The sequence below is a fragment of the Mytilus galloprovincialis genome, chromosome 7 (genome assembly GCF_965363235.1).
Source record: "Mytilus galloprovincialis chromosome 7, xbMytGall1.hap1.1, whole genome shotgun sequence".
In the NCBI taxonomy this organism is placed as follows: domain Eukaryota; kingdom Metazoa; phylum Mollusca; class Bivalvia; order Mytilida; family Mytilidae; genus Mytilus; species Mytilus galloprovincialis.
In genome coordinates this window covers 62576943-62591877 of record NC_134844.1, presented here as the reverse complement: position 1 = coordinate 62591877, position 14935 = coordinate 62576943, and the positions used below count along the sequence as shown (strand labels likewise).

Genomic DNA, 14935 nt, shown 5'->3' with positions numbered 1-14935 from the left:
AAAACCAAAGCATTTAGAGCGAATCTGACATGGGGGTAAAATTGTTTATTAGGTCATGATTTATCTGCCCTGAAATTTTCAGATGAATCAGACAACCCGTTTTGAATTGGTAATTTTAAGGAAATTTTGCTGTTTTTTGGTTATTATCTTGAATATTATTATAGATAGAGATATTAATAACTGTAAACAGCAATCATGTTCGGCAAAGTAAGATTTACAAATAAGTCAACATGACTGTAATGGTCAATTGACCCCCTAAGGAGTTATTGTCCTTTATAGTCAATTTTAACAATTTTCATAAAATTTGTAAATTTTTACTAACATTTTCCACTGAAACTACTGGTACAAGTTCATTATAGATAGAGATAATTGTAAGCAGCAAGAATTTTCGGTAAAGTTAGATGTACAAACACATCACCATCACCAAAACACAATTTTGTCATGAATCCATCTGCTTCCTTCACATAGACCAAGGTGAGCGACACTGGCTCTTTAGAGCCTTTAGTTTGAATAATGTTATAGATAGAGATAAACTGTAAACAGCCATAACATTCAGCAAAGTGAGCTCTACAAATCAGTGAACAGGATCAAAATTGACAATTGACTTCATAAGGAGTTATTGCACTTTAAAGTCAAATTTTACAATTTTTCGTAAATTTTTGCAATCTTTTTCAAAAATCTTTCCTGAAACAACTGAGACAAATTTAAATGTACTTGGACCCAAATAAACATTATGGTATTTATTTAAAAAAAAAATGTAAAATGTGTCCAGTGACCCTGTCTGCCTAAAACATGGCAGACATGGCTAAAAATAGAACATAGGTAAAAAATGCAGTTTTTGACTTTTCCATACATGTATCTCTGAAACTAGAGCAAAAGTATAAAGGTTGCATTATTCCATGCATCAATTGTAAATAAAAATAGCATGTGCACAACACAGGCTCCTTGGAGCCTCTAGTTTAAAATGTTTTTCTTTTCTTCAAAATATCATGTTGATCTATGCTGTAATGTACACACATTTTGTTGAAGTTGAAAACATGACCTTTGAAACGGTTTATAATTCCCCTCATTATTATTTCTGTTCACAGGTGTTGCTGGATGTCAAGTCTCTAAATGTGCTAACAACACATCATAACACAAACTGATAACACACAAGTTAGAAGGAATAAATGATTTTAATGAGTTGTGAGTTGAAAAAGATGGTATACTACTGAGGAAAGCCTACAACATCGGCAAGGTAAAATTTATTCCTAATAAATCCATAGACCAAATGGATTTTGGTAAACGACAGGAAAATAAAACAGAATAATGTGTGATAATATCAGGATTTGATTTACCTGTTAATGTAACTGGAAAAATCAAAATGCCTAAAACAGTTGGTGCAGTTAATCTCCATGAAGGACCAGAAATAAAAAACAGAAAATTGTGAAGACTCATCCAGTTAACCTCTCGTCACTCAGAAAGTTCTGATTATACAGTGATTGGGAAGGACGTGCGCCCTGCGCCTATAGCGCATATTGACAATAAATGGCGCATACAGTGACAAATGTTAGCGCCCACGTGGCGCACAATATTTTTCACTTCGTTTCGAAACGTTTAGATATCATCAAATGAATTTCCGATCGTGTTCCGTGCGCCATGTGTATGTACACAACTGCGTAATGTTCCTCCAATAATAGGAGCACCTATATATTTTTGGGACGTCTCGGGTGTTTCCCTATGATAATAGAACCATGCAATGTAACATCTCGGGTGTTTTCCTATTGTAATAATAGAACCATGCGGTCTAACTGATAACCCGAAAAACATAATTAAGCATCATTCATGATATATATTTTTTTGTAAACAACTTTACATTTGTGAAATTTGGCTAGTACAGACGAGATCTAACTCTAATAATAATCTCATGTAGTTTAGCTTGTTATTATTTCGATTAAAGAACCCGAAAGACTTTTTAGGAATATAGTTTTTGTCTCCATAAAAGACGCTTTATTGTCCTTGTCATTTTTTGGTCTTTGGCTCGTTTTGACATTTTGCAAACATGACTTCAGCGATTTGTTGTTTTGTTCTATGAATTAATGGTACTCTATACTGTTATTCTTGTCACCGTGATGACGTTTTAATAATACAAGAAGTGCAGAGGAAATGCCTGAAATGTCCTCTGATACGGAACGTCTGGAATAAGTATGGTATCGACGAACACCCAAATTTAATGTACAAAAAAAACCCCATGAACATGAACAAGGCAACAGTACCAGTTTAAACATTGTAAATAAAGGTTAACTTAATTACAATGTATTGTTGGGATTGGAAGAAGTTATTGTGTATTCATTGAAATTGAAATTACAAAATCACAGGAACAATATATATCAATGATTTTATTTAAAATCATAAAGGTAAGTACCAACACCTCTTTGCCAAAATATACTGATACTTTTTTTTTTTTTTTTTTACAGAAGTCAATTCAAAGGGCCCACTCATTTGACAACATGGCCCATTATTTTTTAAAATGGCCCATTGAATTCATTTTTGAGGGGCCCTGGGCCCATAGTAAAAAAAACCTTCCAGATCACTGATTATATGCTGTTCTTTTGCTCAAAAGTTGGCTGTGTCATTAGATTTGCTACCTTAAATTGACTTGAAAACCATCTATTGATAGCTATATATATATATATGTAGGAAAGCATTGTTAACAGTTGCAACAGGAAACAACCTGACACTAGTGGGCCAGGTTGTGAAATGAAGTGGTATTTACAACCAAAAAATAAACCAACATCAACAGATGGGACTGAAAATGAATTTTCTATAAGTAATAGGAGATAGGCTTTAAAGAAAGACAGGAGAATATCAAGATTTCCTTATTATTTTTTTTATAAAAGTATTTGTCACATATTATTAAAGTACATTTTACTAAGCATGCTAAGCAATCACTCTTTTGAATAGAAGGTTAAGATACATATTTGATCAATGAAAACTAAGTTATATTAGAATATATGTTAAAATAATTTTGCTTGTACCATCATGACCATATAATTATTTAGTTTTGAGAAAATTAAACATTTGAACAACTTATTATCTATCTTTTTTGTTATTCTTTACTTCCATTATCTCCAATTGACTTTCTTGCTTGTAATAAACATTGAATTTAAGTTCAATATTATCAATATGCAAATAAGGGTGGTTTCACTTTATACATGTTAGTTCACTAAAGGGATAAAATTCAGTATGCAAGACCATTGACTTTTGCATATTTACACATTGACGAAGAAAATGGGGGCACCTGTTTATATTTGATTTAACTGCTTGTAACACTAAACAAATATTTTGCAGGAGTACATGTTTATCACATCTTAAATAAAAAAAATCAATGTGGGAGACACAAAACATAGTAATCGTTTGCTAAAATTTCTACACTAAAGTGCTGTGTGATATTTGGATCAATATATTGAGAAAACTATTTGGTTCTAAGAAATCAAATCCTTCATTTATATCAATTCAGACCCTGTTGATGCTTGCAAGATAACAACACAATTATTGTGGACTTTGGCTCATTACTAATGTAAATCATAACATTTTTCCCCATGGAAATAGTTCAAGCGACCCTCCTCCCCAATCTTACACAAACAAACTATATATTGTTCCACTCAAAATGCAAAATATTAACCCTTTAAACCCTGATATATCATATGTATAGGAATTAGCATGACATAAGTGAATATTTCACCTATATTTGATCAACATGGGGCGTAAAAATCATAAATAACTCTGAAAAATTGACGATTTTGATGGTGCTGCCACCTACAACAGCGAAATATTTCCAAACTTTTTTTGTTTCGATTTATTCTATAGGGCTTCTACTAAAAGGGAATATATAATAAAAGTGTGTATACTGTTGCTGTTTCTTAAAAAAATATAATGAAATTAGATGAAATTTGCATTTTTCTAAAATTCATTTTGATCACATTTCCATGGTTACGGTTGCTAGGGAAGAAAATATTTGAAATCAATTTTTAATCTGTTTTCATATTACTATACATATGAACTCTATTTAAAGTATAAACTTGCAACAAAAATTCTATTATTTAAGCAAGATAAATTACTTTAAAAACGTGCATTTTTGTAGTTTTTCTTGCTCATTTTTAGCGGCCATCAAGGGGAAATTTGAAAATGAATATTTTTCACACAAAAATTATTTAAAAAAAAAAAAATCATATTCAAGTTCTAATAGGGTAAATCCATATCTAGACTATGAAATTTGATCAATTTGCCAACATGGACTTATCACTGTTTGCCTGATTCTTACATGGACCTGTACTTAATATATATGAGACAATATCTGAAAAAGTAGTTTTTGGCAATAAGAAAAAACCAAAAAAAAAATCTTTAGACCGGGTATTTTAATAGCACAAATCGAAGAACACGCATTGGGGATCTAGGAACTGTTGTCTGTAATTCAAACAATTGTTTAAAAAGGAAACAATGGTAATTTTAAAATTAGTACAAAAAAATCCAGTTCTTTCCTGTTACCAAAGTGAATCAATTTAAAAAAGTTTCTATTGGGAATACAGAATAAGTTTCAGACACTATTTGTGGTTTACTAGTATATCCTGCAATAGTTTATCAAATGCCAATTATTGATTTTAGCATTTGCAATACAAAAGGTTTAGAAATATACTTTAATATAGTCAGATATGTCGGTAACATGAAAGAATCTTGAGTAACAAGACAACGGTAACAGGACAGAGTTGGTAACAGAAAGGATTTTTCTGCTTTATTTTAAGAAAAATACATCATTTTAGATTGGTCACAATTGGAAGATAACAGCAAACAATGTCATTTATTCTTTGAAACTGTATTCATGATATTTGCAAGATGAAAAATCTGCCTAGGTAATGAAAAATGCTAATATAAATTCCTTTCTGTTACTATCTACTATACATTTGTACTAGAATTGCACAATGTTCTCTGCTGTTATCAAAAGCAAAAAACCTATTTTTTTATTCAATATACTGTATATTATTTTGAAATTTATTTGATATGGTGGTGGTAACTTGTATTAAATGAAATGGTTGGCATATAGTAGATTAACTTTTCGATTCTTCTGTGAAAATGTCTTAAACATCCTTCCTGTTACTGATGATGGTTATGCTGTTACTTTTTATCAGGTAACATGACAGAACGTAACAGAAAGGAATTTTTGATAGTTTTTGTCCTTTTTATCACATTATTAAATGTAAGTGTATTTCCTGTGACATATAACTTTTAAAAAGATGATATAAAAACACACCTAATGTTGTGGTGCACACTTAAAAATATTCTCAGAAAGTGTAAGAAAAGGCTATAACAGGATAGGACACTAATAAGTATTTTTCTATAAATTCTTACGTTGGATGGGCTTGAATTTTCAAACTATTTCTTTGTACTAATGCATTCAGAAAATGATGCTCTTCACAATACATAATGGGAAAATAACTATTGGTCTTGTAAACGTTTCCACAAGTAAAAAAAACTCAGTGGTAACAGGAGGGAAATCACCCCTGGGGACAAATTTTTTTTTCTCTTAAAATTTGCAAAATTTTATTACATGCTTTAGTTATAATATAAAAAAGACAAATGAGGGGCAAGTTTATTATATAATATATCATATATGTGAGGATCAGACGCCTGTTTAATTAATTTGGATATTATTTAAATGATTTAGTTTTCAAAAAAACACAGGGGACAACATGATTTTCGGGGGGGTTGAACATTTAAATTACTTATAGTATAACTAATCGCCGTATTTGAATATCAAAAATAAGACAACGCGTGACCGAACGACACATGGATTAAACGAGTGCGCATCACGAGTTTAATCCATAGCGGCGTTCGGTCACAAGTTGTTTTATTGTACTTTTGAAATTCTTCAAAATTAACCATTTTTATCAAACATTACTGTACAGAACTGTTAACACATTTTGTGTTATTAGCACATATATTTAGCCAGTTATTTTGGCTTCTTTTTAATGTTTGTTGTACATTGTTCAGGGAGTTTTAATGTCACTTTAAATTTACAGGGCTTCCAAAAAATATTTGAGCCAGCCGGACATTTTTTTTTTCAATCCCTTTTTTATCACTGTAGACCTTGGTTGTTTTCGGGTTATCTACATGTAGGTACTGTAGATTAACTGGAAAATAAAAGTCTTTCAACCCCAAATATTATGGGCTGTTTATTTAGCTCAATGTTCAAAGTTTTGGTTTCCAAAATAATAGAGCTGTGGATAATCCAGTTTTGTCTACTTAACTTTTAATCAATGTCATAATATTTTCTTACCAGTGTCCTTTTTCGCTTATTTAAACGAGTACCATGTTAAGTTTTTATAAGAAATGGCTTTTATACTATTCAAAACAACAACCTGAACACACTCATCCATTTTGTCATGCCAGGTATTTGCAAGGGATGACTAACATGACTAATAAGAAAAACACACAATTTTTGGACACGGTTATGAACAATTTTTTGTTCATAAAACTTATCATTATGTTCCCTGTGTGAAAGATCAAATATATCAATCACTTCCTTGTTGAAGTAGTTGCATCAAACAATACCATACAACAGCTTTAAGACATGACAGCTATCATTATGTGAATAAAATCTGAAAATCATGAATACATGCAACTAAAAAATAAACGTTCATAAAAATATATCTAAATTTGGTATCCATTGTGACGACCTCATTTTCATGGTTCAGTGGTCTTAGTTAATTTTTTTTGTTTTGGTCAATTTCTCAGATACTATTAGCATCCAGTCTAATTATATTTGGTGAATGGAATGTTTGTAAGGTGTACATGTCTGTCTGGCAATAATCATCTGACCTTGACCTCATTTTCAGGGTTCATTGGTCAAAGTTAAAGTTTGTGATTTGGTCTATTTCTCGGATACTATAAGCATCAAGTCTATTATATTTGGTTTGTGGAATGTTTGTAAGGTGTACAATTCTGTCTGGCAATAATCATCTGACCTTGACCTCATTATCATGGTTCATTGGTCAATGTTAAATCATCAATGATTTGGTCTTTTTTCAGATACTATAGGGATAGTAGAACTATATTTGGTAAAGGCAATAATTGTAAAGGTGTGTATGTCTGTTAAGTAGGTGTTAGTTGATCTTAACCTAATTTTCATGGTTCATTTGTGAAGTTTATTTTTTAATGAGGTTAATTCGAGATACTTTTAACAATAGGAAAACTTTTGTTGTATGGAATGAGTCTATAAACTACATTTCTGTCTGAAAGGGTTTAGTTCACCTTCATCTCATGTACAGCTTATTTAATGTAATGCTTGTGGTATAAACTTCTTTTTTATACTTTCAACATAAATTATATTATGCGTGTCCACTCTTGTTTTAAAAGATTTCAGGCAATTTAAACAACTTTTGATGTTAAAATGATACAATTGAAACTTTCCTGAATTTCATTAACTAATTTATGAATTTATTAATTGCTAAGAATTACAAATGAGAAACTACATTGTTCATAACAACAGACACAGAAATATCGGGACACTGATGATACAAACATTGAAAATTTACCCTAAATGCCAAAAGTAATTTATGTGTGACATGATAAAATAAAATCATAATACATCATTTACATGTAATATGTGCATTTGTAATCCATGGAATAAATACGTAGTTTATACATGTAAAATGTTTATTACATTTGTTCATAACCTCCTTGTGTCTGAGTTATGAACACCATAATTCACCTGTTCAAATGGAGTTTATTGTACACTTGGAACTTATGCCTTGTTCACATGTAATGCAAATTAATTCTCATTATCGAATGCGCATTAGAAAATGATTAACATTTCAATATTTTCAATGTGCATTGAATTCGCTTTGATGTCTGTGTGAAAGCGTTTGACGTCGTCAATTCACATTTGAATGCCCATTCAATTCACATTATATGTCCGTGTGAACTCACAGACGCTTGTGGAGTGGACCCCCCTTTTTTATTTGTTACTGTTTATGTCAGTGAGTAAGTATATGACCTGATGTTCAATTACTCATATGGCCACTTGTTTGTTCATACCAATAATCATGAGGAATTGTTCAGCATTTAGTCCAGTAGTGTTTGTTCATACCAACAACCATGAGTAATTGTTCAGCATTTTTACCATGATTACTGTCTCTGGATCAGTATATAATGCTATCTCCAGTTTCTCATACACTAAGGCACTTATTTGTTCATACCAATAATCATGACATGACTGAGGAATTGTTCAGCATTTATTTCTGTTAATTTCTCTGAGTCAGTATTTGATCCTATGCCCAGAGTCCCATATAACCACTTGTTTGTATTTTACCAATAACCATGATCACCATGAGAAATCTTTCAGCATTTATTACTGTTTATGTCTGATCAGTCCATAGGTGGATTTTTGAAAGGTCAAATTTCTGATCATATGGGCTATCCAATTTACCAGCCAGTGATCATGGTGATAGTCCAAATTTCCTCCTCATCAAGTCCTATTACAGGACCTACCTGTTGTCTATTTATTTGTTCTTGTCTTGAAAGTGCATGAATTAGTTGCCACTGAACATTAAACAACCAACAATCAATTAAACTTAAGGTTAACAGGGGTAATGCCATCTGCGGTGTTAAAATACATGTAACTACGCTAAAGTCTATTTTTCTTTGCAATATAATGTTTTTTCAAATGCTAAAATTTTATCTTTGTATACATGTTTGCTAAAATTTTATCAATTTTCTGCAAAACTAAAATTTTATCTAAGTTGTGGATGCTAAAATTTTAGCTTTTGGTCTGAAAAAGAACCAGCTAAAATTTTAGCTCTCCTTTACATTACTTACTGATTTAAGCTAAAATTTTATTTTTTGCTTCAGGACTGATGAAGATTGTGCAGCAGAATAAAAATGATTGCTCATTTGGGATTATCTCTTGTCCTTGATATATAGTTAAACAAGTGCAGAGATATTTTTGCCTGAGCTTTTGTTCTTTTTCATCAATGTTCAGAAAGAAGAAATATAGAAGAATAAAGAAAAAATTGGTAAGTTTTTGAATATTGATAAAGTTATAAAATTTTGAGGTAAAATTTTAGTTTTTTGCAATTTTCTTTAAAAAATCTACTCTTGAGAAAATGAGACAGTCTCAAAATATAAAATCCTCCCTTTCCTACGATTTTGTTTATAAAAATTCAAAATATTATTCCATATTCGACATGTCGATTGTTTACAAACGTGTAAACTAACCATGAATTGACGTTACAGTAAACAATAAAGTGATATTCATATATGATAATATTATTTTAATATAAATACATCAAGATCAGTGACATATATGTGTTTTCCAAAGATAATTGTGAATATCTTAAGTAGTTATCTAGCCGTGTCTTTCCCTCTTTGTCTTTATAAAAAGACAATGATAATGTATATTATGGAGCCAAACTGGTATACAAGATGAGCATTTGTGTATATAGGTTGAATGCAGATGGCGATGAATCCTACATTGCTGACAAACGTAGTAGACGTTATATAAACAGTCAAATGTCAAAAGTGTTTAAACATTTGAATATTCCCCAGTATATTTATTTTCTTAATTTAATAGAATTCATTATAGTTGTTGTTCTCTCGGTTATTTCTTGTCTCAACTGAAAACTCATGTTTACCACTCAAGACAGACATATATGTTAATTTAGAAAAAGTAAAAGAATTGTATTAATGTTTGATTTACACATTTAGTGATATGAATGGTCAAATCCAAATGAGAATTACTGCACAGAAACAACGTTTGGTTCAATAAAAAAAAATGCTCATCAATTCAGAATATGTATGCAAACATCTTAATCAGGAATGACCAAAGACATATTTCATATCAACCATATTAACTGTATACAGTTATTAACTTAAACGTATACATGTCACCAAGAAGTGACCACAAAAGGGTTTCTTGCATTGTCCAAAAGTACAAGAAATATAACATGTATAACGAGTAATATCATAGAAGTGATTAACCGTTAAAATTAGCTTGTATGGATCATAATTTGATCTGTGCAACTTACTGGATTGTTCTGTAACACGTGGTTTGTAACATCTTTCATTATCGTCCTACGTCTTGTCGTTCTTGTATATTTTCATAAACTGAAATCAATTTCAACGGCAATTAAAGAACACAATAATGCACAGCAGACGGAAGGATGAGAGGGATGAAATTGAAAATATACTATATTATGAATAAACAAAACACCCAATAAAGCAATTTTTTTATGTCCGTATAGGGACATTGCAGATCAAATATGAAAAAGAAGTAACACACGTGTTTTAATTTAAACCTAAATAACAAATTGGAACAGTTTTGTTGAAGTTTAACAATAATATTTAGTACCTAAATGTATGTTTTAAATTGGTAACACCATTGACACGATTCTATCAAAGGATGACCTACAATAATTGTTAAAAATGAAGGATCTCTTCATTTCCCCCATTTCATACTTCTGAATATCATTGCTACCATACTATAGAATAGAGGGCCACATTCAAATATTTTAAACAATGACATCATCTTTCAAAATATAACCTCGTCTAAATTTGCATTCTTTTTTTATAATGATCCATATGAAATCCTATTAAGATACGTTTGATGTAAATTACCATTGGGATAATGCACTTGATATGGCAACCGATCAGTATAAAGTTGGACAGTCTTTTGCAAGTTGATCAAATGTGGTTAGGGTGAACTGTGGTTTATAGATGTGTATCTATATATGAGACTTCCCCAATTACGTTTTTTTACAGGGGTGCTACACCTGCTAACATACTACTGAAATATCGAGGCATCAAATCGACTTGCACTATGCCCGACGAACTTCACCACTTGACCACCTAGGCTCTACTTTCATAAAGATTTCAGTGGTGTAACAACCGGCCACCGACAGCTTTATTAAAGTAAAGCCTAGGTTGTTCTAGGTAGCATGATATCGAATCCTGCGAGGGCAGGACGAACAATGTCCGAAAGAAAATTTATAGATCTAACATTATTGGGCTGATGTTTGGATGAATTATGTATATGTTCCAGACCATATGAGTATTTGGACCGTACGGGTACGGTCCGGACCGTATACGTTTACTCGTACGGTCCGACCATACGCGTACGGTCGGACCGTATGAGTATACGCATATGGTCCAGTAAGAGCTGACCATACATGTTATTGGATCATATGGGTTAAATTTAAACAAACATTTATCACTATCTTTATTTTTAGTTTTATAAATTGTTGTCATTGCAATTAGATGGATAAAATGAACAAATGAACAATTGAAATTCAATATTTGTTTAATTGTATATTTAAATCCTATTTTGGTATTCTCGCCCAAGGTGACACTTGCTACCACAAGTAATGTAATACATTTTCATTTACATGTTTGCAGTTCATTCATGTTCCTTTGCATTTGCATTTTTTTGTAAAGTTTCTAATATTCTAAAACATTTGTCCTCCCACATTATGTTTACTTCCGATATCGTCAATTTAATGATTCAATTAATGTATTACTGATCGACATGCTAAAAACAAGATAGTAACAGATTTAATTAGCGTGAATTGTTTAAATAGTTAAAAAATAAGATTTTTATTTCATACAATTGAACTTTTCCATATTAATTTGGGAGTTAGTTATGTTGATCTGTTACATGCATTTGCAACTTATAAACTTAAGCAACTTCTTAATCATATTAATCAGACCGTACGCGAACGGTCCAAATACTCATACGGTCTGGAACATATATACAAGTATATAGGAACGTTTAATTTCTTCAAATATCAGAATATAGAAACACTGTATACTGTTGTCTTTATTTTAAACGTGTTTAATGGTTTGATTGATAAATCTTCTTAACTTGTGTTTATAAAGTTATTGGTATCATATGTCCATGTATTGTGTATGCTTTGACGACAATGATATCGATAACTTTATCAATAGTTAGATCATGTTAAACATGCAAAACGGTCAAAAACATAACATCAAGTACATGTACAATAAATTACTCCTACGATTTTGTTTATAAAAATTCAAAATATTATTCCATATTCGACATGTCGATTGTTTACAAACGTGTAAACTAACCATGAATTGACGTTACAGTAAACAATAAAGTGATATTCATATATGATAATATTATTTTAATATAAATACATCAAGATCAGTGACATATATATGTTTTCCAAAGATAATTGTGAATAAATTAAGTAGTGATCTAGCCGTGTCTTTCCCTCTTTGTCTTTATAAAAAGACAATGATAATGTATATTATGGAGCCAAACTGGTATACAAGATGAGCATTTGTGTATATAGGTTGAATACAGATGGCGACGAATCCTACATTGCTGACAAACGTAGTAGACGTTATATAAACAGTCAAAAGTCAAAAGTATTTCAACATTTGAATATTTCCCAGTATATTTATTTTCTTATTTCAATCAAATTCATTATAGTTGTTGTTCTCTCGGTTATTTCTTGTCTCAACTGAAAACACTTTTTCACCACTCAAGACAGACATATATGTTTAATATAGAAAAATTAAAGAATTGTATGAATGTTTGATTTACACATTTAATGACATAAATGGTCAAATCCAAATGAGAATTTCTGCACAGAAACAACGTTTGGTTCAATAAGAAAATACTCATCAATTCAGAATATGTATGTAAACATCTTATAATTATTAAGGAATGACCAAAGACATATTTCATATCAACCATATCAACCATATCAACTGTATACAGTTATTAACTTAAACGTATACATGTCACCAAGAAGTGACCACAAAAGGATTTTTTGCATTGTCCAAAAGTACATAAGATATGACATGTATAACGAGGAATAACACAAAGGTGATTTACCTTTCACCTTGACTTGTATAGATATTGATTTGATCTGTCAAACTTCCTGGATAGTTTTGTAACACCTGGTTTGTAACATCTTTCATTACCATCCTTCGTCTTGTCCAACATTCTTGTATATTTTTATAAACTCAAATCAATACCAATGACAATTAAAGAACACAAAAATGCAAAGCAGACACAAGAATGAGAGGGATGCAATTGAACATATACTATAGTATAAAAAAAAACAAACACTAGATTAGGCGATGTCCAATGTCTGTATAGGGACAGTGCAAACGAAATATGGAAAATAAATGATACACGTTTGAGTCTTAATAGCTACACGTTCGCCTTCCTCCAACGTTCTAGTCAATAAATAACTATACCATTAGCATATACATACACGGTCATTGTCGATTGAATGTGCCACTGAAATAAGCAGTCTGTACCAAAAACGTTTTCTGACTTTTTGTAAGAAGACCAGTATTCCAACATTTTTGACTAAGCAAAGTTTTATTAAAAACTTACTAGGCTGAATAAAATATAACTATAGTATAGGGCATCGGACTAGTGGCTTATTGTGAAGAGTGAATAAATACGTTTTTTCTGGCTTGAGAATATAGGTGTGGAAAATCTTAACTATATTTGCTAAGGTCATCTAAGGAATGATCCAATTTCTTGTACATGTACATATGTAAAGCCCTGTCATTTTTTTTCGGCCAGAAGTCTTGCTGTAAATAAAAAATATTACGTGCAGAATCTTGGCCCTAAATATTCCATGCGAAACCAAACCAGTGTAGGAAAAGTTTACAATTTTACCTGAGCAATATCCTCGTCTCAGAGTACGAAAACATGTGGTATGACCCTATATGAAAAGACTTTTAAAGGTATACATTTTCAAGATTTGAACATTTATTATAGGTCTGTGCGTCAGAATCCAAGTAGCATCCCCAGTAAATTAAGTGGCGATCTCGTGGGAAATGATGCTTTTTCATGTTTATTTAGAAAAATTAAAAAATTCTATGAATATTTGATTTTCACAGTTAAGGACATAAATGGTCAAACCCAAATGAGCATTTCTGCACAGAAAAAACACAACATTTGGTTCATTAGGGAAAAAAAAACTCATCTATTCAGAATATGTATGTTAACATCTTATTCAGGAGTGATCAAAGAAATAGTTCATATCAACCATATAAACTGTATACAGTTATTAACTTAAATGTATACATATCATCAAGAAATGACCACAAAATGGTTTTTTACATTGTCCAAAAGTGCATGAAATATAACATGTATAACGAGGAATAACACAGAGGTGATTTACATTTCACCTTGACTTGTATAGATAATGATTTGATCTGTCAAACTTCCTGGATAGTTTTGTAACAGCTGGTTTGTAACATCTTTCATTACCATCATTCGTCTTGTCCAACATTATTGTATTTTTTCATTAACTCAAATCAATACCAATGACAATTCAAGAACACAATAATGCACAGCAGTTAGAATATAAGAGGGATGCAATTAAAAATATACTATAGTATTAAAAAAACTAGGTTAGGCGATTTCCAATGTATGTATAGGGAGAGTACAAACGAAATATGGAAAATACATGATACATATGTGAGAGTTAATAGCTATACGTTTGATTTTTTTCCTGAAAAGTCGAAAACGCATCAACCAGGTGAACACAGAAAATTGCTAGGGGGTCCCAATACACAAATCACGGTAAACACATTCGGCTGAGTACACAGCGACTGTGTTTATACAGATCTAATCGATTCACTATCATCATACAATGTTTTTAAACATCCCAACCAATAGATATATTCAATAGAAAAACGTTATCTCCTTTGATATATACTATCAATGATAATCTATGACATCTTAATGTATATAAATATATTTTTCATGTTTGAAGATAACGAAACATGGGATCATACATTTTTATGGCATATGATTAGTATAAAGTGTGTACAGGTTTTGCAATATGAGTGTTTTTCTATGGCAATTCCAATAAAAGATGGTGGTTGATACTACCAGGAGTTTATATGA

At 31.1% G+C, this 14935-nt stretch overlaps 1 protein-coding gene across 2 annotated transcripts in view; it reads left to right on the top strand.

The window, feature by feature from the left end:
- LOC143083441 (E3 SUMO-protein ligase KIAA1586-like) overlaps positions 1-2382 on the top strand; it is a 33878-nt gene extending 31496 nt beyond the window's left edge. For both annotated transcript variants that reach the window (XM_076259701.1, XM_076259700.1), the window contains exon 8: positions 1089-2382. The gene's annotated coding sequence lies outside the window, so the exon portion shown is untranslated. The remainder of the gene's footprint in view (positions 1-1088) is intronic.
- Positions 2383-14935: the final 12553 nt, after the last annotated feature.